Source organism: Sciurus vulgaris (assembly GCF_902686455.1).
Source record: "Sciurus vulgaris genome assembly, chromosome: 7".
NCBI classification, from domain to species: domain Eukaryota; kingdom Metazoa; phylum Chordata; class Mammalia; order Rodentia; family Sciuridae; genus Sciurus; species Sciurus vulgaris.
This window is the reverse complement of record NC_136467.1, coordinates 52,964,308-52,990,139: the sequence shown is the minus strand read 5'-3', so window position 1 is coordinate 52,990,139 and position 25,832 is coordinate 52,964,308. Positions and strand designations below refer to the sequence as shown.

The following is a 25,832-nucleotide window of genomic DNA, read 5'->3' as shown; positions in this document are numbered from 1 at the left end:
CAGGCAGAGGGACAACCAGATGGTCAAAGGAGCAATGGCCACATGTCCAGTGAATGGCAACTGGCTTGGTAGTGCTACAGGACAGAGAAGTGGCTAAGCACAGGTCAGATTGTGGCAAAGGTATATGCCAGCTGAGAAGTTGTCAGAGGTAGGAGCAAACTTTTGTATGGTACCGCTATATTTTCAATCTCTATATTTTCAATCTGTCTCTATCTCACCGAGGGGCAGGAAAAGAGATGCAGCCTCCAGCATATGCCTAAGTGCTGTCATTCCGATCTCGCCAACCCTGCTGGGTAAGTATAATTTTCTCCTCATCAGCCTTCAGTCCCAGTTCACAATCATCTTTTCACTGTTTTCTTTGCCCACACTTGTCTACAGAATTAGCTTTCCTCTCTGCTATGTTCTTCCTGTACTTTATGCGGGGCCTGTTTCACCACCTCCCTGTTAGACTGCTAGCTTCCCAGTGACCAGGATGGCCCTGAGTGCTGTGCCTACAACATGCAGGGGCTGGTGCTTTCTCTGCTGATGGGTGAGTGAAGGGTTGACAAGGGGCAGTGACAGATAGCTAATGAGTCTACACTAAGTCAAACGGAGCCCACTCCTTCCTGTATTACGAGGAAGCGTATAAATGCAGAGTGTGACCACATCCCACACACAACACGGCCCTTAACCAGAAGATGACCTTCTTCCTCAAGTTCAATCCTGGATGTTTAGCTTCAAATTAAATTATAGCGGGCTGGGGAGATAGCTCAGTTGGTAGAGTGCCTGCCTCACAAGCATAAGGCCCTTGGTTCAATCCCCAGCACAGCAAAAAAATAAAAATAAAATAAAATAAAATTAAATGACAGATCAAATCTGGAAATTTTGTTATTATTTTTAATATTAACCAGCAATTCTTGTTATTTAAAAAATGTGATTGAGACATTGATATTCAATACAACATGGTCATAATCACAGATCATACATGAATTCCAGATTTAAATCACTGTTCAGGTTTTTGCTTGATTGTTTAAAAATGGGAGATGAAAAGAAAATGAGCTATGCCTTCCTCTTGCTGTAGTATATTCTCTATTCTAAACTCAACCTCTTTTATTACTTACAAAAGATTTAAAGTATTCATTGACCTGCCAAAAAACATCTGCATGTTACTGGACACATCTTTGTCTTCACATAGTTACATCTGAATGGTTTCTTTTTGTCCCAGGGATCATAGCTCTATTCAATTGCAACTAAAGTGAAATTGAACCTCAGAACTGTACGTGGTGAATGAGGATAAAATAGCCATTTGATAGCAACTTTCATATCAAGCCTGTCAACAGGGACAAGTAAGTGTTCCTTCAGTTATTCTTAACTTAGGATCCAAAGCACAAAAAAGACCAGGCAGGGCCAGACGCTGCTATAATTCCAAAGAAAGCTAAGACACATACAGAGCATACACAGAAGCTCCTCAATGCTCTCTGGTGAAGGGGAGGCCCCTGGCTCTCTGCCTGAAAGCCCAGGAACAGGCCCACTTTCACAGTGGGCTCCCCGAGGCCAGTGCAGCTGCAGACAGGCATGCAGTGTGTGGGACCATCCACGTTCAAGGTCACCACGATCGCCTGTGTGCCCCGCAGCTGGGTCAGGCCCCAGAGACAGAGCCCAGCTCAGACAAGGCTCTTTGTTGTGGGACATTTCTTGTTGCCCTGTTTCCCCAGGAAAAAGGCATTTTCCTCTCCCCATTCATCCTGGCCTCAGACTAACTCATTCTCCTGAGTCCACAAAGTCAGAGATGGGGGCAACTATCTTCTCCTGTCTCACCCACCCCTAGCCCAGGTGAAGCAGTAAGTGTGTGTTCAAAACAGTGGTGAATGCAGGGCATGACAAAGGCCTGTGTAAAACAATGCCACCCCAGGGGCATCCTTAGCACACTGTCATCCAGGGGAGAGTGGAGTCTGGTAAAGGACAGCAAAGGTGGTGGGGGATGTCCTTGTGTCTCCCACACAGGGAGGGTGGCACAGGGCTCAGTCATTGCTCTATGTGCTCTTTTTTTTTCCCCGGTGCTGGGGATTGAACCCAGGGCCTTGTGCTTGCAAGGCAAGCACTCTACCAACTGAGCTATATCCCCAGCTCTGTGCTCTCTTTCTTAATGACATAAATATTCACTTTGCCTCCTTAAAAGGTAGTATATATTCACTGAAAACTTATGAGACATGAAACCTATGTTATGCCAGAGCTTTTCCTTTTTAGCCAGTGTTTCTCTGCACACATAAATGTAAGATTTATTGCCTGCACCTCTGTCTAGCATGCCACAGTGCAAAGCGCACACAGCTTCTGACAGAGACAACCAGCGCCCTTCACTGCAGGGCTTATTTTAATTAGGAAGGGATGAAATGAAGACTCTACCACCTAATGATGCCCCTCACCACTGACCTCTGAAGTATTCTCTAAAAAGAGAATTCTGATCCACAGCCAGGGAGGAAGCAGTTGGCTGGGAAACCAAGTTCTCTCTCCAGCTTTGTGACTTAGGAGTTTGGTGACTGAGTGGGAAAGGGTGCAGCAAGGGCCACAGATCAAAAAACCCACAGGGGTCAGGGAGATAACATGAGTGAAAGCAAAGCAGGTAAGCTGGGGCAGGACAGCTGAAGAGCCCAGCCCCCTTCCAAGAGGACAGTCACGCACTGCCTGGGCAGACTGCTGTCACTACAGAAGGCACACTGAATTTTGCCAAACCTGCCATTTTTTTTCAAGAGAAGCTGGAAACCCCGGTTTTTATATAAAAGTGCCCTCTTAAAAGCTGTTAGTTTACATTTTTTAAATATGCCTTGTAAGTCATAATGCCTTGGTTTCTCTTTCTGTTAAACAAGAAACTGATTGCTCAACCCTTAGGGGGTTATTTAGGAACATAAAAGTTTTTATTGTCATATAGCAAGATAAGGTAAATAAATTTCAATTCACAGAGGGGTAAGGAGTCCCCCCCCCCTTTTTTTTAAAACCAGGGTTGACATGTATAGGACTTGGTGCTTTGCAGAAATATTTAAAAGTATACTCGTGCACGTTAACCTCTTTTAAAAAAATTTTAAAAAGAGGTAAACTGTAGTAGACTTAGACAACGAGGAGTGACAAATGGTGATCCTGGATCAAAGAGAGGAGTGAAAGTCTGCCTAGAATGGCTTCAATTGCTGTCAAATACTGTATGGAGATAGGTAAAGTAATGATCCTATCAAAAAGCACCGCGGTAAAGAGCAGTAGAGAAGTGGGGTACTAGCCAGAGGAGAGCAGGGGTAAAGAGAGCATATCTTTAAGAGAGATGAAATTATACGTGCATTCACTGCATGATTATCACATTAAAGCAAATAGACAAAAACCCCAAGTGCCACCCAAAAAAAATTGTGTCAGCAAAATACTAAACAGTGCTGGTGCAGTAAAAATTTTATTGGAGTTAAGAAGCCAGGATCCAGTTATTCAGGTTTTTCTAAACAAGAAGTCAGAAAAAGGAAAGGGGTGGGAGAAGAAAAAATGAGAAATCTTTACTATAACACACACTGCCCCACATTTTACACTGTGCCATTTCTGTATTTGTCCTTTTTAGCCTACTTCTCTCACAGTCTCTCTTTGCCGAAATACATTAGTTGCCATGGAAACGATGTCATAGTGTGTAAAACCATTTACTGTCCTTGGAAAGGCATTCATGATAAAACTGAGCAGTAGCATGTTTTGAAAAGAGAAGCAACAGAAAGCCGTTGTGCCAGAACACAGGGTCTCAAAATCGTGACTTCAAAGTAATCCTTTACCACCACTGCCCTATGTCCCTGAGCGCTTTTGCGTTTCAGTTTCCCCCAATCATCCAGAGGAACACCTTACCAAGTTATGTAGGCCACGTGTGCTTAAACCAAAGTCTCTGATCTAATGCTGATGAAAACAATAGACTCCCTATAATTCACGCTTCCTTCCATGTGGTGAGGAGGGGCTGGGAGACTGGAATCAGAATGTTTGTGTGCATCACGAGACCTCTGCTAATGGAGAAGATCTGGTCCTGGAATACATTGTGCTCTCTAACTTTGTGATCAGAGATAGACATGATATTTAGGGCCCAAATTTCCTTAGTCCTGGAAATTAGCAAGATACTCCCTCTTTTCAACTCTAAGTAAGTCACATTCATTTCATCAAGGAACCATACTGAGCAACTATCCTGAGCCAGAGTGACAGAAAATAGCCAGGTAACTGTCTCTGGAAGCTTGATATTCAGAATGGGACAGATGGCCAAAGGCAAGGGCATAAAGGGCTTCCTGAGTCATGGTGGAGAACCAGACTTGATTTCAAGAGCAATAGGAAGATACCAAGGGAAGTGATGTAATCTAGATACATTTTTAAAAGTTCACTTGGCAATTGTGGGAAGTAGAATTGGATGGGTCAAGAGCAGAGAAGGACAGGGCAGTAAGGTTACAGGACCAGTACAGTCCAGATGACATACAGCAGATGGAGCAGTGACGTCTAACTAGGATGAGTGTACACCTTCCCTTGTCTGTGACAGTGCTCATCCCCCCCTGCTGCCCCAGCAGTCTGTCAGAGTAAGCATTTGTCCAAGATGTTTCACTTTGTAAACCAAGTGTTACTATTAGTTGCATGAACACACACCAGGACTGAGTTTTGTAATCTCTTTGCAGCTCAACTTCTGCTATGGTCTTGCACACCAGTGAGACAACTCTATAGCAAAGGGAATTCACCTTAGCATGTGATTAAATATGAAAGATGATCGATGACAGTCCATCTTTTTTTCCGTCCTTTTCCAATCTTGGCATGACACCTCTCTTTCAATGGCAACACACAGGCTGCTCACCAATAAAAAACCAGGAGCACTTGAACATGAGCAATCTAGGAGAGCTAATGACACTAGTTTGCTTAATGAGAGAAATATTTCATGCTGCCGCCCCTCCCATGTATTAGTTGTCACTGTGCTGTGACCCATGATGAGCCTGAGAGGTACAGAACACCAAGTCAGATGTGTGAAAGGAAAACACAGTATGCTACACATGAAAGGTGCACATGGAATATTTGCAGGAAACAGACCTGCTGAAGATCTTTTAAGGAATTGCCTGAATGCCCTCCATATAGTGCCTTTGTTATTTATTGAATGGTTATATTATTTTATTTTTGCAATATCCCTTTTGGTTTTTTGGTGCTGCTAGGCAAGTCACACCACAGAACCCAATTTTGTTTTTCAAGAAAGTTGATGATGGATGTTAATTAGCATAAAATTCTTGTTGATATTTACTATCCACTATGGGAGCCACAGGGGTGTCCCTGATGACATAAACCACAAGTCACAAATCTGTTAAAGAGGCACTGGCAAATGTGAATAGTTATTATATTAAGACTGTGCTGATAATGACTTGACACATGAAGCTGCAGAAGGTTCACTATATTAGCACTTGGAGGGATATTACTCTTAGACCAAATGACTTGTTCTTAATTGATTCTACTCTTCCATCAGGTGCAATGGTGGTGCATGCTTGTAATACCAGTGACTCAGAAGGCTGAAGCAGGAGGATTGTAAGTTTGAGGCCCAGCCTCCCCAATTTAGTGAGACCCTGTCTAAAAATTTTCAAAAAAAAAAAAAAAAAAAAAAAAAAAAAAAAAAAAAACAGGGCTGGGGATTTAGCTCAGTTAAAAGAAAGCACCCCTAAGTTCAATACTCAGTATCACATAAATTGATTTAATTATTTTTGACAGGGTTTATATGTAAATGTGTGTTGTGTGTGTGTGTGTTTGTGTGTGTGTGTGTGTGTGTGTGTGTATAAAGTGAAGTGATATCTTTAGTGTATCAGCTTCATTAGTAGAAGAAAAAATTTTATCAACAGCTCGATGATTCCAGTTTTATGTTAGAATTATCAGGTGCTTTAAACAAAATCATTTAATTCAAACAATAGGGTTTTTCTCCATCTATTTCTTGGGATCAAAAGAAAGTTTGGAGAAGTTTATTCCGTCACAGGTGAAACATCTCCTGTTATTGTAAACGCTGCTGTAAATTGTACAAAGGTCAACACAGGAGATGAAATGACTTGTTTTTGCAGTGATGATACAGATATAAATTTTGTGATGCTAAAAATAATGTTTTTATTTCTCAAGAAACTTATGGAGCAGAAAGTGACAGAATTTGGGGTGACACATGCATAATTCATAACTACTTTCAAACAAGTGGCTATATACTCTCAAACACAAAATAAAAATTGTAGACATAGAAATTGACAATCTGTATTATATATGCCCAGTTAGAAAAACTGAACTACAAAATTTTTGAGACAGTCAATGTTGAATGCAAAAATCACTTCAGCACAGCAGGACATGCCTCCCTTTTGCCACCTGTCATCCTCACCGGGGTTGTAAGAAGTGTTTGAAAAACCACTCTCTAAATCGACCTGGGCGTGCCCTAACACTATGATAGGCAAGTCTTCTGAAGTTTGGGGGCATTCTGTTCCAAACCAGTTGAAAATCTTTGATCAAAGCAGTGAATGAAGCACCAAAATAGTCTAGCTTTTGAAGCCTTTGCAGTTGTTGAAAATAAGGCTTGTGAGCAGAAGATGTTGAAATTCATCCCAATGAAAGCAAAGGAAGGAGGAACTGAACACATTAAATGATGAGAACTTGAATACTATCCGAGATTTAATTCTGAAATTATACTATGATGTTTTGTAATATCTTGACTCATGACAACTTTTTGATGGAGCTCCTAGTTTTAATTGGATGCATTTATGATCTGTACCAGAATGGTGTGAAATTGAGAAAACCCATGATTTTATATCATCTAAACCTGACAAAACATTCAAAAGGATCATAGAGCAACTTATTTCCTAAGTTTTGTCTTGTAAAAACATTGGTTGAAGATAAGAATTCTCAATGAGGGGGAAAGACCTGTGAAAATACATGGGCAAAAATATTTACACATTTCCATGTAAAAAAAAAAAATTGTCTGGGAAGAGCCCCCATTTAGTAAAACTGTTCTGAGCTTACCAGGGACCTTGTACCTGCAGACAGAGCTACTTTCTCAATTAGAAATACTGTGGTATACACATAAAAGTCAACTGAAGGTATTAACTTCAAATACTAACTTTAAACAACTCTGAAGGGATCACAGACAACTTTATAAGAAAATTAAAAACAGTTTATTCTTCATAAAACATTATTGGTGATGTGGGTACTAGAGATAAGGCTAAAAAACTGTACTGAGTGAATGAATATGTAGCAAAAAATAATTACTATCTTATGTTTTTGCTAATGCTTAGCTGATACTAAGAACATTTTTTTCCTCTAATGTATATAACATGTTTTTAAGTTTTAGAAATTTTGATTTTAAATAGATTTTGAATAGAAGTATTTAACAGAAGTATTTTTTGAAAAATCTGCCAGTTAATACATGAGTATTTTTAAAAATTCTATTATTTTATCTATTTAGGAACTCTTCCTGATTTAAATTAATTCCACCTCTCTTGATTACCACTGACAGACAAGGAAAACACGAGCTGCATTTATGTTTTGAGATTTGCTCAGTATCACGGTAATCTTCTGGTAGGAAAATATATCAACAGTGTCTCAATAGGCAGCTCCCCACCACACCCCCAGCCAAGGAATACTTTGAAAGCAGGCCTAAAGATTTCCCTTCCAAAATTACTAGGTATTTCCAGGAACAGTAGGTTTTGAAAGACATCTTCTTAAATGTAGCATCATCCTTGTATGAATGTCAGAGAGAGATGAAATGTAATTAAAAAGAGTTTTCCCCTCTCTCATTTGAGTGTTCTGGTAAGTATGTATGAATTATACTTGGAAATGAATCCTTTCATAAACTGGTGCTTTATTTAGTACATGGAAATTGAATAAAAACAAAGAGCATTTCCCCTTGAAGTTAGGGGCATGATTTCTAGACTTCACTATGTTACCTTTAAAATAAGGAAATGAAGAATTCCACACAGTAAAATTTCTTCTCTGGCCTCTAGCAAGGCAGCAAGTTCACTGATAAAGGCCTGAAGCTCTAATGCTTTCCAGTGACCTGAGGCCTCCAGGCAACCGAGGTCCTTCCTTCCAGAGTACTAGAAACAACTGCCACTGGCAAACAATGGGCAGCCAGAATCCCCACCAGTATCTCTACAATACTCTTTGAAATATCCGGTGGGGACTTTGCCTTTTGAGAGGACAGAATGTCTCACATCTTGTCCAAAATAAGCTTTATGCAGGTAAACTATACCATGAACTACTCAAAGGAAAAGTATAAGTAAATCTGCCCCCAAACAGAAATATAGCCCAGATGCAGCCCAAATGTACACTTCCTACTCCACTACGTGTAAAAGATGTGACTTTATTTCTTAATGGTTGAATTCAACTTGATTATGATCACTGTGCTCCTGCTTGTAATGTATAAAGCTGCTCCCCCACCCTTTCAGGTGCAGCCATTTTGCCCGCCTCCCAACCACTGTCAATCTGTGAACATCCTAGCTAGCTATTGGTTCATCAGTCAGCTTGCAAGTATCCTTCTCCATTATTGGTCCCCTGTTAGCCCAGCGGAATTCAACTGTTTACTACAGCTTCCCTGCCATCTTTTCCCATCCTTCTGTCGGTCCTCCTCACTTTCTCTATCCTCCTGGCTTTCACACTCTCTCTAGCATGCGCACCCTTTCTCCTTCCTTTCTCTTTTCCTCTCATTTTCTCTCTTACCCTGCAGGGAGATACTCTGTTTGCTTAATAAACAACCTTATGTGATTTCCCATGTCCTGCGTGGTTCCGTGAGATTTCCTTACACTGCTTATAGTAGAAAAACAATATTGCTATTTCCAGATAACTTAGTGTTTTCAGAATTAAAACCTCAGTTGCTTCTGGCAAGTAGTCAAATTACTCACTTCCAAATGCCCCTCAGGGCCGTTCCTTTCCCTTTCCCTTCTCCTTAGAGGGACAATTACAGACCAGGCAATGATGGCCTGAAGGTCTGGCCCAACTGCTGCCCTCCAAGCCCTCAATGGCCTGTGTGAGATGTGTTGTCCCACTGTCTCTGGGTGTAGGCCAACTCTACTGATATAACTGGTCACCTCCTCATCAGGGTTCAGCATATCTGGGGCCATGACCCCCGCTGGTCTCCACTGGTGAGGTCAGCATGCTTCCTTCCATGCCCTCTCCATTCTGATCCCTGGCTCCATATTCGCCAAGGTGACAAACAGGACTGCTGAGATTTCCCCTATGCCATATACAGGCTTTGAGGAATTGAGAGGGAACACCATGCCTATAAATGTCCCACAGCAAGGTGCATTGCAAAGTGGTTTCCTTCCAGAGTTCCTGACAAGGATGAGGGGTACAAGTGCCCTATGCTTTTGGGACTTCCTCCAGCCTCCTGGGGCTCCTAACATCTCACTGGTCCCTCAAGCTGAAGTCCAGGGACTGGGGCATTGGATTTCAGTGACTCCTCCCCTTTCCATTTCTTAATTCTAGAATTTCTGCAAGTTCCTCCCCTAATCCAGGAAGGGCTTCTCTCCTTCCTGGACAAAGAGAAACTATCCTGCAGCCTCCCTCCTGCACAGCTTAGTGTGCAAGACATGCCATCCCTTTCGGGGATCTGGTTCCTTGGAATCCAGAAGTCATTTTTCTTCTAACAAAGCCTGTCTCTTAAATGAAGGCCTGGGCTAACTCTGGTCTCTGAAATATGCTTGAAGGGCCTATTTTGAATGTCAAAAGCTAAACAATGCCTTCTTTGTCCCTGGCCTTGTTCTGATCTCCCCGTGGAATCCTTAACCTCAATGGGGGAGACTCCCTGGGTGATAAGAATTAGGAGGAAGGGAAAGTAAATTGAATACCAGTTCAAAATATTATTCCCACTAAACCAGCTGCTCATGATGCAAGGTCTCTGAGGTCCAGAACATTCATCGAGGATTTAAAAAACCATAAATCAGCCACAGGCTGACATGTCCTTCTTCCAGAAGACATCATTTATGCATGTTTAACTAAGGGCAAAAGGGACTGATGGCTTTCCATTCTTGATTTCTTTACATCGGGTGTCCTTGATCCCTACAGATACTCCCCAGTGGAGCTTCCTCATTCAGGGGTCTTGTCATCTTTGTCTCTTCTCTTCCAAACCTGCTATGTTCACTCATCACATCCCTGAGACCTCAGATTCTTTCTTATCTATCACCTAGTCCTTCTTTACCTTATCTTACACAGGGGCTATCTGGTCTTCATCCCAACACTTTCAGCTGATTCAGCTGATATTTTTTTTTAGTCTTTGAGAACATCCTATACACTTGATTATTTGAGCCAATTCTTTACCCTATGTCACTACAAGGTCAGATTTTCCATTCTCAAGAGACAAGAATTACCAGGCAAAATCATCACACTGGGCTAAGGGGAACCATTAAAAACCTGCAAAAATTCTAATGAGGTCTCAATCCAAAATATATTTTATCCATCTATGAACACCCTATCCTATAGTTTAGTGCTTGTTTGGACCTTTTCTAGAAGCTCTAAGCCCCTTCTGTCCATTATACCATCTCTCTCTCCTACTTCACCAAAAACCTTCCTCTCTAGTGGCTCAGGGTGGCATAGTGGGGCACTGGAGCCCAGGTGCTTTAGGGGGATCCTAACTCTGGTTACAGTTATGGAGCTCAGCTACATGAGATCTCCGTTGTGAGGACTGGCCAGGGAGCTTCATCCAATGAACACAGAACTTCTGTCACAGCTGGAGGTGTGAGGATCAGGGAAGGCAATGGGGCATGCCTTAGATGCCCCAGATCAGGAACTCCAACACTTTCATGTACTATGCCCTTTCTGTATGGCATGTTGGGCTGAGGTATAGCTAGATAGCTTTGGGGGCTGCAATTTTCCAAGTGCCAATCCTGCTTGGATCGTATTTCTGAATAAAACAAGCAGAACCCATCCCTTTCCCAGGAGCTACTTGTATCCACAGAAGATCTGCTTCTGTTTGTTCCACCATAGTCTTTACAGATTATTCTCAGCCACCCTTTGATGGTCTTTGTTAAGTAATTCTCAGCCCCTAAGAAAATTACCTCCAACTCTTGGAACCTGAAATCAAAAATCTGCTGAATACTGACTATAAGATGGTGGGAATTACATGGTCATTACACTTTCATGAAAAGAAGGGTGAAGTGTAGTATATTATTTTATCTATGCTTTTACCCTAACTTAGAGGCAAGATAAAAAGGTAGACTCATTACATTTTCAACCAAGGTGGTGGAACATTAAGTAGGATTGAAACATTACATGCAACCAAAATCTGAATTTTAAACCATGACTTTGAGGATCCATCAATACAGAAGACCTAAGGTAGGTTTTCTAGGGATGCATCTCCTCCTAGAAGTACTACTGAAAACACACGTAAGACCTCCCAACTTGGAAGCTTAGACTCATAATCAACAAGCATTGAAAAAGTGTATAACTTAATTTAGTATTACATAGACGTCTAGGAGCCTAGTGCTAAAAATGGACAATATTGACACTGACATGCACAAAAGTATCTACACATGAACAAGCTGGGTAAATACATGAAGTGGCAACATGATGTACTAGCAAAGGGGAAAGTGTACTTTAGTCAGAGCAATGTATGATCTACATTTAAGGCAGTGGTTGTGGTGGTAGTGAGGGGGCCAGCGGGGCATTTAAATCATAGACAGTGCTCTGTTAAGCAAGGAAAATCACCTTATCGCCACTTCCCAAAGATCGAAATAGCATTTCAAAAAAGAGAAACACCAGGTACCCTGCCTCCTTCCTTTTGCTACAGTGGCTGGCCTGCATCCACAGCTGGTCTCCATCCCAGTGTACTGAACCTGGCATGCAGGTGAGGACCAGCCAGGGAAAGTCATTAGTGAAGAATCCCAGCATGCTGTGCCCAGGAAGCTGAGGAGCTGTGTAACAAATGCTTAACAAACATCACCCCTTGTGTTGAAATGTCTTTTGTTACAGAAATGACTGGAGTAGTCCCTGCCCCAACCATGGAAAACATGCTATAAAGCTTATTTTCTATTATTCTTTTGAAAGATATGCAAAGAAAAGCGGGAGTTGGACTGCAGAGTCAAATCCTTACTTTACAGGATGGGGGACCTTAAGTCTGGGATATTCTTCAGATCATACCACAAAGCAAACACCATTAATGCATGGAGAGAAAGGCAATCCCACAGCCAGGTTGTGCTCTGTCTAGCTGAGGGCTCAGTGAACAGTGCTTTCAGAGGTCTAGAAATGGGTGGGGGCATAATAAGCTTTCTCTGCCTCAATACCAGCAGCCCCTTCAGCTACTCCTCTCTCCCACCATTCACTCTTGTACTCTTTTGAGGTCATCCAGATTTTGAATCATTCTGCATTATGAGTAACTTCTTTTTTTGGTTAAAATTGTATTGCTGTAAATCTGACAGCAGAGGGCAAAGAAGTAACTACTTTTCTGATCACTTTAGATTTTTAACAAAAAAGATTAAGATTCTGAACGAAAGACCTTTAAACACAAACCATTCCAAGATACAATGGTAGTTCCTAAAATGGTCTAGGACAATGACCAACCCTAAATCATGTGGGTCAGTAGGAAGTAAATCTGCAGCCACCAGAAGATAGAGAAGCTCAATGTTTAAGCAGATGACATCCTAGCATCCAGATGCCCAGCATACCTACCTTGGAATTGACACTACACTGTCTGTCCACATGTTACAGGTGGACAGACAGAAAGGTGGCACTGCAAACAATATTTGGCACACATGGGGCTGAGTCTCAGTTTCCTGAGAAGGCAGGACCCATAAATATGGATTTCGAGTCTCAGCTAAATCAGTTACCGAATGTATGAACTTGGGCAAGTCATAAAACTTTCTGAAGCTTGGCTTTCTCCTATCAGGATTAACTACTAATGCAAATCATCATTTACTAGAAGCAATGGAGAGATACAAATATCTAATGAAAGAGAAGGAGACAACTGAGATTCGAGTGCGGCCTTGACAAATGGATAGAATTCTAAGGGAAACGAAGGATTAGGGGATTCCAGGAAAGGAAAAGAAAGACCAGAACACTTATTTCATATTCATGAGGTAGCAGGTGGATATCCAACTAATTAAGTGTTCATGTGGTGATAGATGAGGTGAGCAGGTGTGACTGGGGAAGGATGTGGAGACTGGGGAAGGCACAGAAGGCCTGGTTCTGGAATCTGGTCTTTCTGCTTCTATTTATTGTGTTAGTAAAGGCAAAGGCAAAAGAATCACTATGTACATCAGCCAGTATCTCCATTTCGACACGGATCAACGCCTCCTCACTCAATCTAGAAAGTATGGGAAAAAGTGAAGCAACTATTATTTGCAAGCCTTGGGAGAGGCTGAAGGGCACAGCCTATCAAGAGAACATCAAGAGAACAAGGATCCAGCAAAGGTGTACAAGACAGTCATGCAAGGACATTTTCAGGGAGGAGACAATGATAAAGGCTAGACAATGTTAGAATGTTACAGTTCACTGATAACTCAGCTCCAGAGTTTTAGATATGAAAACAATGAGGCACTGTGTTTGTATTTCCAGGTTAGAAAATAAACTAGACAATACAAGGTGATACCTTCCAAACTCTGAGAGAGCAACCAGAGAAACCATTAACAGAAATCAGAACTTTTTCAAGTATCCCTGTGAATATGTATGTGTCTGACTATGGGGAACACATCACACCATATATGGGCTGGAATTAAAATAAAATCAAATCAAAAATCAAATTTCACAAGTGACAATATTTGAAATTGCTATTGCTTCTAAATAGAAACAACACGTGTGGAAATGAAAGAACTTGGTGCTTATTTGCCTTTTCAGTAGAGCTTAAACTGGGCAGGATTTCACAGAAATACAGATTCAGTAACATTTTCTGGAGATTAAAAGAAGGCATGGGAAAAGTTCCCTGGGCTTTGTTGTGGGGAAGGAGATCTGGCTCAATTTTAATTTTCCATTAAAGGCCTACTTTTCAATATAAAGCAGATGGAATTCTTACACAACTCCTGAAAAGCCTACTATTTTTGGGTACCTCAAAGATGGAAGCTCTGTAGAAAATGAAAGTGTTTGAATTCCTCAGATAAAATCCCACCAGCACATTCAAAAGGCGCAGGTACTTGCAAATATTTAAAAGACATTAAGAGGTCTTCCTGTGGCAGGCTGCGGGCTCCCTCTGACTCCAGCTAGTTGATTTTTACTTCTCTTCTGCCTGCTCCCATGGCTTGTGGCTAGAACTCCCTCTGCCTGCTTCATTCCCTGTCTTCCAGAAGCTGCCTCCTCGTGATTCTATCCTCATTGAAAAGATTTCAAAGTGTTCCACCCTGCCTGCCCCATCCCTACTAAAACCAGAACGAGGCCTGGGAATTCACATTGCAGATCCTCAGGTTCCCATGCAACCCCTGCCCTTATCAGGAGACGAGACCTGGTTCCATATGTTCATTTTCCAATCTGCCAGGGTGAATGAAAGAACAAGAGGACCGAGTTTACCATGCACGATCTATAAGGTTCTGCGCTAGGAGCTGCTGGGTACCATCTTGCCCTCGCAGTTCACAATCTCTTTTGAGAGCTGGAACGAATTTAGACTGAAGAGCTTAGATGCTGGAGCTGACTACCTGGGTTCAGATCCCTACTCTGTAGCATACTGGCTGTGTGACCCTGACTAAATCAACCTCTATGCTTCAGTTTTCTCATTTTTTCAATGAGAATAATAAAGATAGTCCTCATGGCCTAATGCTGGGTGTGGGCAAGTCAACCACAGGTAAGACAGAGTTACTGATTTCTAGAGCTCACAAATCAGTGTAAAAAGCTAGCACCCCCCAGGCCCTGGCTGACTCCCTCTGCTTGACAAGTCAGGCTGTGATGAGTGTGATGACGAGGGGAACCTCAGCACTCTGAGAGCACGGAATGGGGAGTGAAGGGAGGGCTCCCCAGGAGGCAAGTCTGGAGTGGAGTTGTAGTGGAACAGAGGTGGCTTTGAACCCCCCAACGTACAACATACAGCTAGCTGTGCAAAGCAAAGGCAAGGAAGCAGGGAATGGGGCATTCCATTTCTGAGCAAAAAGCAGGAGCAAGCTGAGTGATCTAGTTACAGCTGTGTGACGATAGGTAAGTCACTTCACAGCTCTGAGCCTCAGTCTCCTCCTGTGACTAATGGGAATAACAATACTACGCCTGCCACAGAGTTGTTATGATTTAGTAAATTAGTGTATGTAAAGCACTCATAAGCCTCCGGGGTTCAATAAAAGGTAAGTGTTGATATTGGTATGGTGTATTTAGGGATGGGCAAGTAGATGTTACACTGTGTACTTTTTGACACCATTAGAGATAGGGGGAAACAAAGCCAGAAACACGCAGCCCTCAAAAAAGCTTTCTGAACAAAATTAATCAACAGGCTAGAACTTTCAGTTATAGATGGACACAATACCTTTATTTTATTTATTTTTACGTAGTGCTGAGGAGTGAACCCAGTGCCTCATGCATGCAAGGCAAGCACTCTACCACTGGGCCACAGTCGCAGCCCCAATGATGAATTTTATTTTATTTCTCCCAAAAGCTTACAGTTAATAGGTGCTCAATATATATTTGCCCAGTCCAGCAAGGTGCTGCTTGAGGTCATGGGCTTGCCAAGGCAGAGCACATGATGAAGTCTGCTTCCTCAGAATACCTAAGAAGACACAATACAGCCTTCCATTCAGAGCAAGGCACAGAGCAGGCCACTCGGAAGCAGGCGGAGACAAATGGGAAGTGCTCTCATCCAAATATTACGACAACTTGGAGTCTTACAAACATTGTTAAAGTTTCATGAGTCAGTAAGCATTATCTTTGCTTCCCACGTTTTTATTAGGCCATAAATCCAGTTCAATTTATATCCTTCTAGGATTACTGCGTTCTAATCAAGTCCGGAGTGTCACTTATTCCTAAATTGTCTATACTGCATGTCACTCGAGTCCATCTGGATAATACTGTTCAGGCTACTTACATGTTTTAGTAGCTAAAAATTAGATTTGTTGAATCAGAAACACTCAAAAAAATGATTATATTCCTCTAAATAACCAAATCACTTTTTTTGCAGCAATCAAGTATACAGCAGTCATAACCCATGTTTTTTTCCTACTCTGTAATTCACTCTACCTTTAGAAAGTCAGGATACATTGTGAAGTCAATCTCAAGGGACTTAACTGTAAATAGGTTAAAATTCTGGTTGTCTGACTAAAACAAAGAAACTCTTTTTAAAGGGCTGACTTCAGAGTGCTTTCCTGTTTCTATTCTCAAGAATACAGAAGATTCAGTATTTCTTAAGAAGACTTACTAAAAATGCTATTTTCAATCATATCATATAAATGAAGTTCCTACCTTCCCTAAAAATTCTTGCTCCAGAAATGACAATCACCCAAATGTCTTTCTAAATTACTCGAAATTTCCTTATATGCACACAAAACATATCATCCTCCCTTCCCTAAAGGATAGATATGTGTGTGTGTGTGTGTGTGTGTGTGTGTGTGTGTGTGTGTGCGCGCGTCTGTATACATGCATGTACATAATTACCACAGCAAGCAAATGCATTGCTTTTCCTCATGGGGAACACTATTCTGAGTGCTTTATACTGATCAACTATTGACTTCTCATAGTAGTTCCTACTCACCATTTTAAAGATGAAGAAGGGTAGGCACAGAGAGATTAGGTAACTTGGGCCAGCTCACACAGTTTTAAAGTGTCAAACCTGGACCCTGCCCCAACTCCATGATCTTAACCTCACCTCTCACCTGAGCTAAAAGACTCCAAACCTGATGACTTTGCCATCTTGAACAAGTCACTTGAACACTCTGTATCTCATTTCTTCTCACAAGCAAATCATTTTACATGTTGGACTATATGATATCTAAGATTCTGGGTCCTACGACATGGGCTCTTGAAAACCTCTGCAAGAGTCCCTCACAATTCTATGTTCTGCAGGTTTTGATATGTACTGCTACCTGGACTGGGGAGCAGCAGAGTTTTAGATTTACTTCCATCCCGCTAATGCTACTCTGCTCAGGTTCAGAAATTGTTGGTGCTAAATCCAACAGCACTTTTCATTCTTTATTGTGTCTGCTGCCCTGGATACAAACTCCCCCAGGCCTGTCCAACACTCTGTACCTCTCCTACTCAGGGCCTGCGCTCCTCCTGCATTCCTGGGCTCACTCTGGCCCTGTCTGCTCTTTATACTCGATGTACTCTCCCTGGGTGACCTTACCCAAGCCACATCCATGGCTTCAAGGATCTGTAACTTACTATTAACAAATTTATATTTGAATTCACCTCTTCCCTTACTCCAGATCCATGTATGTAACAGCCTAGGAGACACCTCCACCTGCAAGTCCAAAGTGTCTGTGAAGACATCTTCCCTTTGCACTGTTACTGTACCATCTGTCTCCCTTGTCTCTCCACCTCATTTCCCAAGACCCCTTTTCTGTCTACCTCCATATCCTGTCTCAACTACTTTAACTGTCTTTCTCCACCTATCCCCACTTCATCCCTTCCATTTTGACCCACACCTATAGTTCATCTGAGTTTCTAGTAACTACTCTCCCTGCATCAATCGGTCTGCTTTTGACCAAAGGCCCAAACACTATGGCCCAGTGACACTTATAAAATCCAAATCAGGTCAAAGTCACATCTCCACTTATAACTCTTAAATGACATTCATGAGTACTTATAAGAATCTTCACAATTGCTCCTCCAGCCAAGTCTTCTTCCTTTATCTCTGAATCACTCCATTGGGCCCTGAACTGCAGCATCCTCAAAGGTCTGTGCTCACCTTCTGGGTTGTTCTTTCTGGAGGAGTGGCCTTCCCACATTTAACCAACCAACTCCTACTCCCAGACACCTCTTCCTCCAGCCTTCATTGTCTGGTTGCCCCACCTCTTTGCTGGGTTTATGATCCCTTCTGCATGCTCTCTTGCGTCCTGTGTGTGTATCCCTAGAATCAGCATTTATAACAGTGGTCAGAGACTTCTTCCTTTCTCAGCTGAGCCAGTGGATAAGTTTCTTGGGGTAGGATCACCCCCCTTTTGCTCCTAAAGCACTAGTTCAATGTCTGGCAAATGGTATATGCAGACAATTCACCAACTCATACACACTTATCTAAATAGAAGGCCCTATAAAGAAAGACTCAGATTAAAATAAAGAAGCACGGAGAGTGAAATTATTTCCAGTATCAACATACTCTGCTTTTCCATTTTCAAATTTTATTTTTTGTTTCCCAAATGAGTAACAGATGAGGGTCTGAATGGAAGTAAGGAAGGTAGGGAATGGATATTTTATTAGATATAAAGTTTTGTTTCCCATCAATCAGAAGTCTCAGTTTCCAACGTATGCTAACCATCACCACCCTCCTTGTGATACATGTTTAATTACTACCACGACGGTAAACATATGTAGTATTTTGAATTGCCCAGTGGCTTGGTGGAAGGGCTTTGGAATCAAACTAATTGAGCCTTATCCTGACTCCAGTACTTAGTAGCTACATGATCTTGGGTTAGTTACTAATAAGTTACTGAAACTTGCTTCAGATGCCCATTTGTAAAACAGGGATTATAAGTGAAACCACTTCATATCAATATTGTTAAGATTAGAACTTAAGCAGTACATGACATACAGTAAATTATCAATAAATGTTAGCTATTATTTATTATTTTTTATCTCTTCTAGTACACTGTGAGCTTCTGAAGAGCAAGGACAGCAGGAGTATTCATTTCCACAGCCCACCCCCACTGTCTTGCACAAAATAACACATTAGGCTAATGTTTGCAGAATAGATGAATAAAACTAAGTGTTCAAAGCCAGAAAAAGAAAGAAAGAAAGAAAGAGCATTATTAACTATGATTACTGGCATGGACAGAATTCAGAAATGTTCCAATAATTGGGAGACCTGTGGAGAACAGGGACTATCCAGAACACTAGCAGGTTCCCCTGCTCCTGAAGGTCTGGAAGCTCACAACTTCCATGGAATACACAGGGCTCAAAGACAGGACAGTGGCTGATGGAAGAGACCAGGTGGAGCTGAAGAGCTGGGCTGGCTGAGCCTCTGGCCTTCTCTTAAGAAGCTGTGTGTCCCAGTGGTAGAGCCTAGCTTCACCTCTCCTAGTCTGCTTAATTTCCTCTTAAGGAGATAAAGAGAAGGTAGTTCTGTGATTTCTAAGGATCCTACTAGCCACTGTGGAAGTCTATAAAATCACCAGACAAAGAACTAGGCCAAAGAAGGTGCTTCTGGAGTAAACCACATCAAAGTCAACACAGGAAGCAACAGATGGGCTGTATGATAGGGATTACTGAGTGAGAAGTGGTCCCTTAAAACATGACAAAAAGCAAGATTTCAGAAATATAAGATGAAAATATCTGAACTTACAAAATCAAAAGAACAAAAGCATATAAAGGGTGTCGGCTCTTAGACTTCCATTTAATTTAATTACCATCAGCCTACAAATTTCTTGGGGGCAGTGGATATGCCTTGTTAAGTAGTAGTGTTTGGCAGAGCTGTTCATCAAAAATACATTTCTTGTCTTTTTTTCTGGGCACATGGCTTACCTACATTTCTCAGGGTCCCATGCAATTAATGTGGCCACACACATAGTCCTCATGTAAAGACTGTACATGGAAGTGATGTGGGCCATCTCTAGGTCAAGACATTTTAAAAGTGAGCACATCCCCTCACTCTTTTGCCCAGTCAACTGAAACATGAAAAGCCAGGTAATTGTGCAGCTACAAGATAGGGGTGTGGGACCCAGAATTACTACATGGAAGAAAGCCATTGACCAGAAACACCCATTTTGGACTATTACATAAACAAGAATAAATGCATATTGCTTTTGAACTATTATATGTTTGCAGATCCATTTGTTACATTATCCATTTGCTAACATTATCCTAATTAAAATAGGTGTTGAGTACATACCAAGGATCTAACTCATATTTGTTGATTGTTAAATGAAACCACTGGACTACCTACTAACGTAACATTTGGTAGGAAATGAGACAAATAAGGTTAGTTTCCTTTTCTCAATGTACTAACCAAATTAATGGTAGAAGCAGCATGACAAACATAATGCCTGCTGCTGATATTTGAAAACAAAATTGCTTGGAAAAGAATTAATGAAGTCGTCAGAGGGAAGATGACATTTGTGATGGACCCTATTTGTGATGGACCCTAAAAGTTAAAGAGAATTTTAAGCAAGTCAGATGAGGTTGGAGACTCCAAACTGAGGGGAAAGTAGAGTGTGCATTTGTTCACAAACTTATCATTAAGTCTCTTTAACTTGGTCAACAGAGTACAAGTTTATTGTGCACTGACTTTCCTTTCTGGGTCTGGCATCAAACAAACAAGACTTTGTTTTTACAGTACACTCATTAACCCTATTGCTTTTTTTATGTAAAAAGTTCCACCATGAACGTCCTTAGAAAGCACAGAAGTAAATGTTTAATGAATCATAACAACTCTTCTAATAAAATTCTTTAAGAACAAACTTGAGACTGTTTTGTTACTTGTAATAGTTGAGGAGCCCTGCTCTTAGGAATTAACAGGCCCAACATAAGTTTTGACATTACTGATTGAGCGCATGTCACCGGCTTATAAAAGAACATCAAGCCCAAATTTTTCATTAACGCTTCTACTTTAAGAGCAACATCAGACAGTCCAGGGTTCAGAGTTCTACATCTCCTGTTCATAACTAAGTGCTCCTAAGTCTCAGATAGTTAAACCACTTCCTCTAAAAGTCTGTGAGTTTTTTCATTTGAAAGCACAGTGCCCAGGGGGTAGAGACTGGGGGAGGAAGACTGCACAAAGGATGGAAAGTACTGTAGTTGCTTGGGTGGTAAGAGGAAGAGTGTGGGCATCTGAAGGCTACTGTGAAGCAGACAAGACAGTCTCCATGGTTTTGTAAGTGCCAATTCAATGCTGTATTATCCATGTCCCCAGTTACTTATTTAAATAAAAAGTGTAACAGCTTCATTGGGCAGACCAGATTGCATTTCGAAGGACTCCAGCAAAGAGGCCTTAGACTAGATAGAAGAAACAAATCAGGTTTTCTCACTATTCTCAAACACCAATTTAATTCTAATTCAGAAACAAAATTCTTTTGAACCCACACCAATTTATTCTATCCCAACTCATACCTATCCCACAAAAGAGAGGGGGTAAAATGAAGGAGTGGGGAGGTTACCTTAAAAGTAAACTCTTAAAACAGCTGGAGTAATTTCCCCCTTAAATCTAAGAAACATAGCAGCTGCCAGTCAACACTACTGGGTCTATGAACACAGCAAAATGCCGGCACCTGCCACCGGGCATCTAGGGGCCTTTCATTTTTTGGTAAATGTGGCAGGAAAGACTGAGAGATCAACTGCTTGGTAGGAAAGAAAAGGAAACCCCAGGGAAAAGAAACAAGAAGCATGGAGCCTATCCTTGGGTACTTTGTGTGTCTCCTGCCATGCACTGAAAGGGCTCTTTGTGTCACACACACACACACACACACACACACACAGCGAGTCTCTGTGATTTATTGGGGGAAGGAGAGGCTAGAAGGGTGATTTGATTATGCCTCTTCCCTGAGTGTCCCAGCAAATACCTCCTGGGCCCAAGCTCGGTGGCCTCTTCTGGCCCAGTCCCCCTCCGCCTGTAGCCGCAGAGATAAGACAGAGGAGGAGACCAAACAAAAACAGCCATCGATTTGGGGAAGTGGAGAGGAAATTCAGCGAGTGAACTGGGAAGGGAGGAGAAAGGAGCTTAAGGGAGCAGCAAGGGCGGGGGACAGAGGAAGAGGAGGGAAGGCTCCGACATAGGGGAAAGGGGAAGGGTGGGTGGGTGGTGGCACAGGAAGAGTGAAGGGGAGGATGGGGGAAGTGCAAGGGAGGTGCCAGAAATAGGCAGTAGGATGCGCTGGGGAAGGCGACGGCCGCCGAGGGAGGAGGCCCAGAGGTGGAGGAGTGGGGCAGGGGTTGGGTGGGGAGGGAAGCAGCACGGGGCATCAATTATTAAGTGATTACATCATCCCTGACATTAAAACAACACACACAGCCCCAGTCCCCACGGGGGGGCCCCAAAAGGAGGGCGGGGGCGGAGTCTGGGCCAGCCTCGCCCCCAAGCCAATTCCTATTCTCGCCCGGCGCGGGCTAGCAGGCAAGGAAATGAGCCCCCCATCCTTGCGCTACCTCGGGGCCGCACCCCACAAAGGTGTCCTGCGACAGAGCGGCGGGAAGACCCCAAGCGCTGCCAACTCGCCCGCAGCCCCGCGGGGTGCCCCGGAGGCGGCGGTGGCCAAGCGACTGCAGCGTGGGGCCCCAGCGGCGGGGGCCGCCCTGTGCGGGGGCGCCGGCGGCCGGGCGTCTCCGCAGCATCCCCGCGGCCTCCAGAGGCGCATCCCCGGCCGCTTACCTGTGCAGCGCTCAAGCTCCGAAGCCCATTCACATGGTCCTCTCTCCGCCCTCCTACGGCGCGGCCGAGGCAGGTCCAGTAGCTCCGCCGCCGGCCCGGGAGCCGGTGGGCCCTCCGAGATCGCCGAGGGGGCGGCGCCGGGGTGTCCCCGGCCTGGCCGCCGGATCCCTCCCTGGCGCGAGCCGCGGCTTTGTGTGCGCCCGGAGAGTGCTCGGTGCGCGGGGAGAAGCGCCGTGCGCCGGGACAGCGGTGGACGCCGGTCTTGGAGCGCAGCCTCGCCTCTGCTCTCGCGGCCGACCGGCGGGCGGGTCTCGGCGGCCTCGGGCTCGCGGCGACCCCTCCTCCTCTCCCGCGGCAGCCCCCTCCCCGCCGGCTCAGCTCTTGACAGATGGCGCAACTGCAACGACGAGCCGCCGCCGCCGCGGCTGCTTGCAGCTACTCTCGCTGATGCTCGGGCCCCTCCAGCTCCCGAGGGGAGCGAGGAGGGGGCGGGACGCGACCGGAGAGTGGCAAGTCGCTCTGCCCTATCCAAGGGCCTCTTGGGAGGTGTGGGCCTCAACCATTGGTGGGTGGGACGGGGGCTGGACGGCCATGGGTGGTGCCGCCGAGTGGGTTGAGCGTTACTGTGGCAGCGGGCATCCTGGCGTGCGTGCAGTGTATGGGTGTGCGAGAGGATGCTAGGATGGAGGAGGACGCGTGTGTGTGTGTGTGTGTGTGTGTGTGTGTGTGTGTGTGTTAAGGATTGTGTGGAGTTGTGAGTTGGTGGGATAGGGCGAGAGAAAGAAGGGAGCGCATGAACTGCAGTTTCTGTTTTGCGGTAGGTTGCAGCTACTACTAGAAATTGGTATTTGCCTTTCCCCATACCATGGGATCCTGCCTCATAAAGGGCTATTTTGTCTTTTTTATTTGAGGGTAGTAGGATAAGATGGAAAGGGTTAGGGTGGTGATAGCAATGTATCCTCCAGTGAAACTAAAAGAAAAGAAAAGAAAAAGAAAAACTGTGCGGAGCAAAGTAGAACCTCATCACAGAACCCTGGAAAGACTAAAAAGAACCCTGGAACCGTCCAACAAGTAACCAGGAGAAAAAGAAGAGGGAAATATTATTATTTTATCAGTCTCCTACTTTCCTAAACACACATATTTATTTCTCTTTGAGCAAATTGTCTGGAGGAATACTGAAATGAAAGGGCTGGGCAGCCAGTAAGGAACTCCAAATCACAGAGTAATGATCTCTTTGTACATTTTCCCTCAAAATCACTGTAATTCTAGCCATTGGTTGTCCTCGGTTTCTTATGACTTTCAAACCCCTTATTCCACCCCCCACCCTTGATATATATGTGTGGACACACACACACACACACACACACACACACACCCCTAACAACCAGTCTAAGTTTTTGCTCAGATTTTCCTTGATGAAATAATTGCCGGTTTAGTATACAGTTGGAAGTGCATCAGTCTTTATTTCCTATCCAGCTTTTCTATGGCAGGATGTAACTTCATAAAAAGAAACACTTTGGCTTCCTGATTTTCTTTATAGGTAATTCCTGTTTACTGAAAGTTCTGCTTTAAGGCATGCTCAGGATCATTCTCCTTAATGATTTTGGCAAGAACCCTACCCTTCACTCCCAGCAAATCTAATGTTCTAAGAAATATAAGTGAATCAGCCTCAGCTTCTAAATTAAAAATCTATAATATTACCTTTCCTGCCCACTATTTTTTTTTTACTGTAGTTTAAAAACATCAGTCGCTTTTACTGACTTTTTTCTTTTTGTCCACCCTACTTTTTTGAAACAAATTACTAACATTTATTAAATAATCCCCATTTTGTAAATGAAGAAACTGAGGAAATGAGGAGTTTAGCAACTAACTCAGTATAATAGTATATGTAATTACTGGAACTTTCCCCCCTTGCTCTTTAAGCAAAATGATAAATCAAAGTACATTTAAATCGAGTGTCTGATATTTTGTTCCATAGTCCCATGAAACAGAATCATAGCTGGGACTGGTATATTTCCATCCAGAGAAAGCCAACTTCATCTATCCAAGAATTGTTTATCTTGAGAGAAGGGATAGCCTGCCATTCCTGTCCTAGATTTATTTAGATTAGAATGGAGAGGCAGTTGCCTAGAATAATGGTTATCAAAGTTGAGCATGTATTAAAACTGCCTGAAGAGGCTGTTAAAACACAGATTGCTAACCATACTCCCAGAGGTTCTGATTCAGTAAATTTGAGATGGGGCTGAAGGATTGCACTTCTAACAAGTTGCCAGGTTATGTTGTTGCTGCCACTGGTCTGGGTACTACACCTTGAGAACCACTGATAAAGAACTGGACTATCTAATGTACTAGCCACTGGATACGGGGGCTGTTAAGTACGTGAAACTTCAGTACTCATAAATTGAAATAGAAGGTAAGTATAAAACATTCAATTTCAAATATTTAGCATGGGGAAATGGAATGTAAAATATTTTTATATTGACTTCATGTTTAAGTTATAAGAGTTAGATATATAATGCTAAATTAAAAAGTTTTATGTTTAATATTTCTCCTCCTCCTCCTCTTCTTCCTTCTTCTTCTTTTGTGTTTCTGGGGTTCTGGGGATCAAACTCAGGGCCTTGCTCATGCTACCTACTGGTCTATCACTGAGCTGCACTCCCTGCCCTTCTTTGACTTTATAAATGTAGCTAGAACAGTATTCAAAATAACATGTGACTTGCATTACATTTTTATTGAACAACTCCGGTGTAGAGTTCTCTCTGATTTCGTCTCCATGGGGCACTGTTGGGAACACATTGATGAGGCAGGTCATTTCTCCTTCTGAATTTTCATGCCCCCTTCCATAAAATACAGGAAATAACAAAACTGATCTCACATTCTTTCTGTGAAAACTAAATGAACATGGAAGTAATTGATACACACCTTTTTTCATTTTAAATATAAACCTCCATGTACTCTAAGAAAAATCACTCCTAGATAGAGACCTTGGAATTCCGCGTTCAGGTCAATCTATCCTTTCATGAAATCTGGAGTAGACAGTAAGTTGTTCTGTTGTTTATAGTTTCTTCAAGAAGAGTCACTTTTTAGCATCTGCAACTCTAACAGCTTATTGATCTAATTAGTGAACAAAGAGAAAAGACAATATGATTAAATTGACAGATGAATCAGCTCCCATGAAGACTTCCTTCTGTGTTTTGTAATCCTTTTCTTACCTTCCTTTTTATCTGCTGCTCTTCTTAAGTGTAGCTTTAAGTGGATTTGGCCTCCTTGGGGGGAAGTTGCTAATAGTCTGGACAAGTGTAGAGAGCCCTGCAAAAGATTTTGGTCCTATTGCCCATTTTGATCTGCTCTGCAGGTCCCTACAGAGAATTTGATTAAAGATCCAAGACACTACCCTGACCTACCCAAGCAAGTCATGTTGTCCTTAACAAGTCCCAGTTTTGTTTTCTTATGGGAAGTTTCT

The 25,832-nt window shown here is 42.8% G+C and overlaps 1 protein-coding gene across 3 annotated transcripts in view; it reads right to left on the bottom strand.

The window, feature by feature from the left end:
* Positions 1–22,850, bottom strand: part of FYN (FYN proto-oncogene, Src family tyrosine kinase) — a 204,719-nt gene extending 181,869 nt beyond the window's left edge. For 2 of the 3 annotated variants that reach the window (XM_079149147.1, XM_079149150.1), the window contains exon 1: positions 22,370–22,849. The gene's annotated coding sequence lies outside the window, so the exon portion shown is untranslated. Of the gene's footprint in view, positions 1–22,369 lie in introns of all 3 variants that reach the window. The other variant, XM_079149149.1, reaches the window with a different exon arrangement.
* Positions 22,851–25,832: the final 2,982 nt, after the last annotated feature.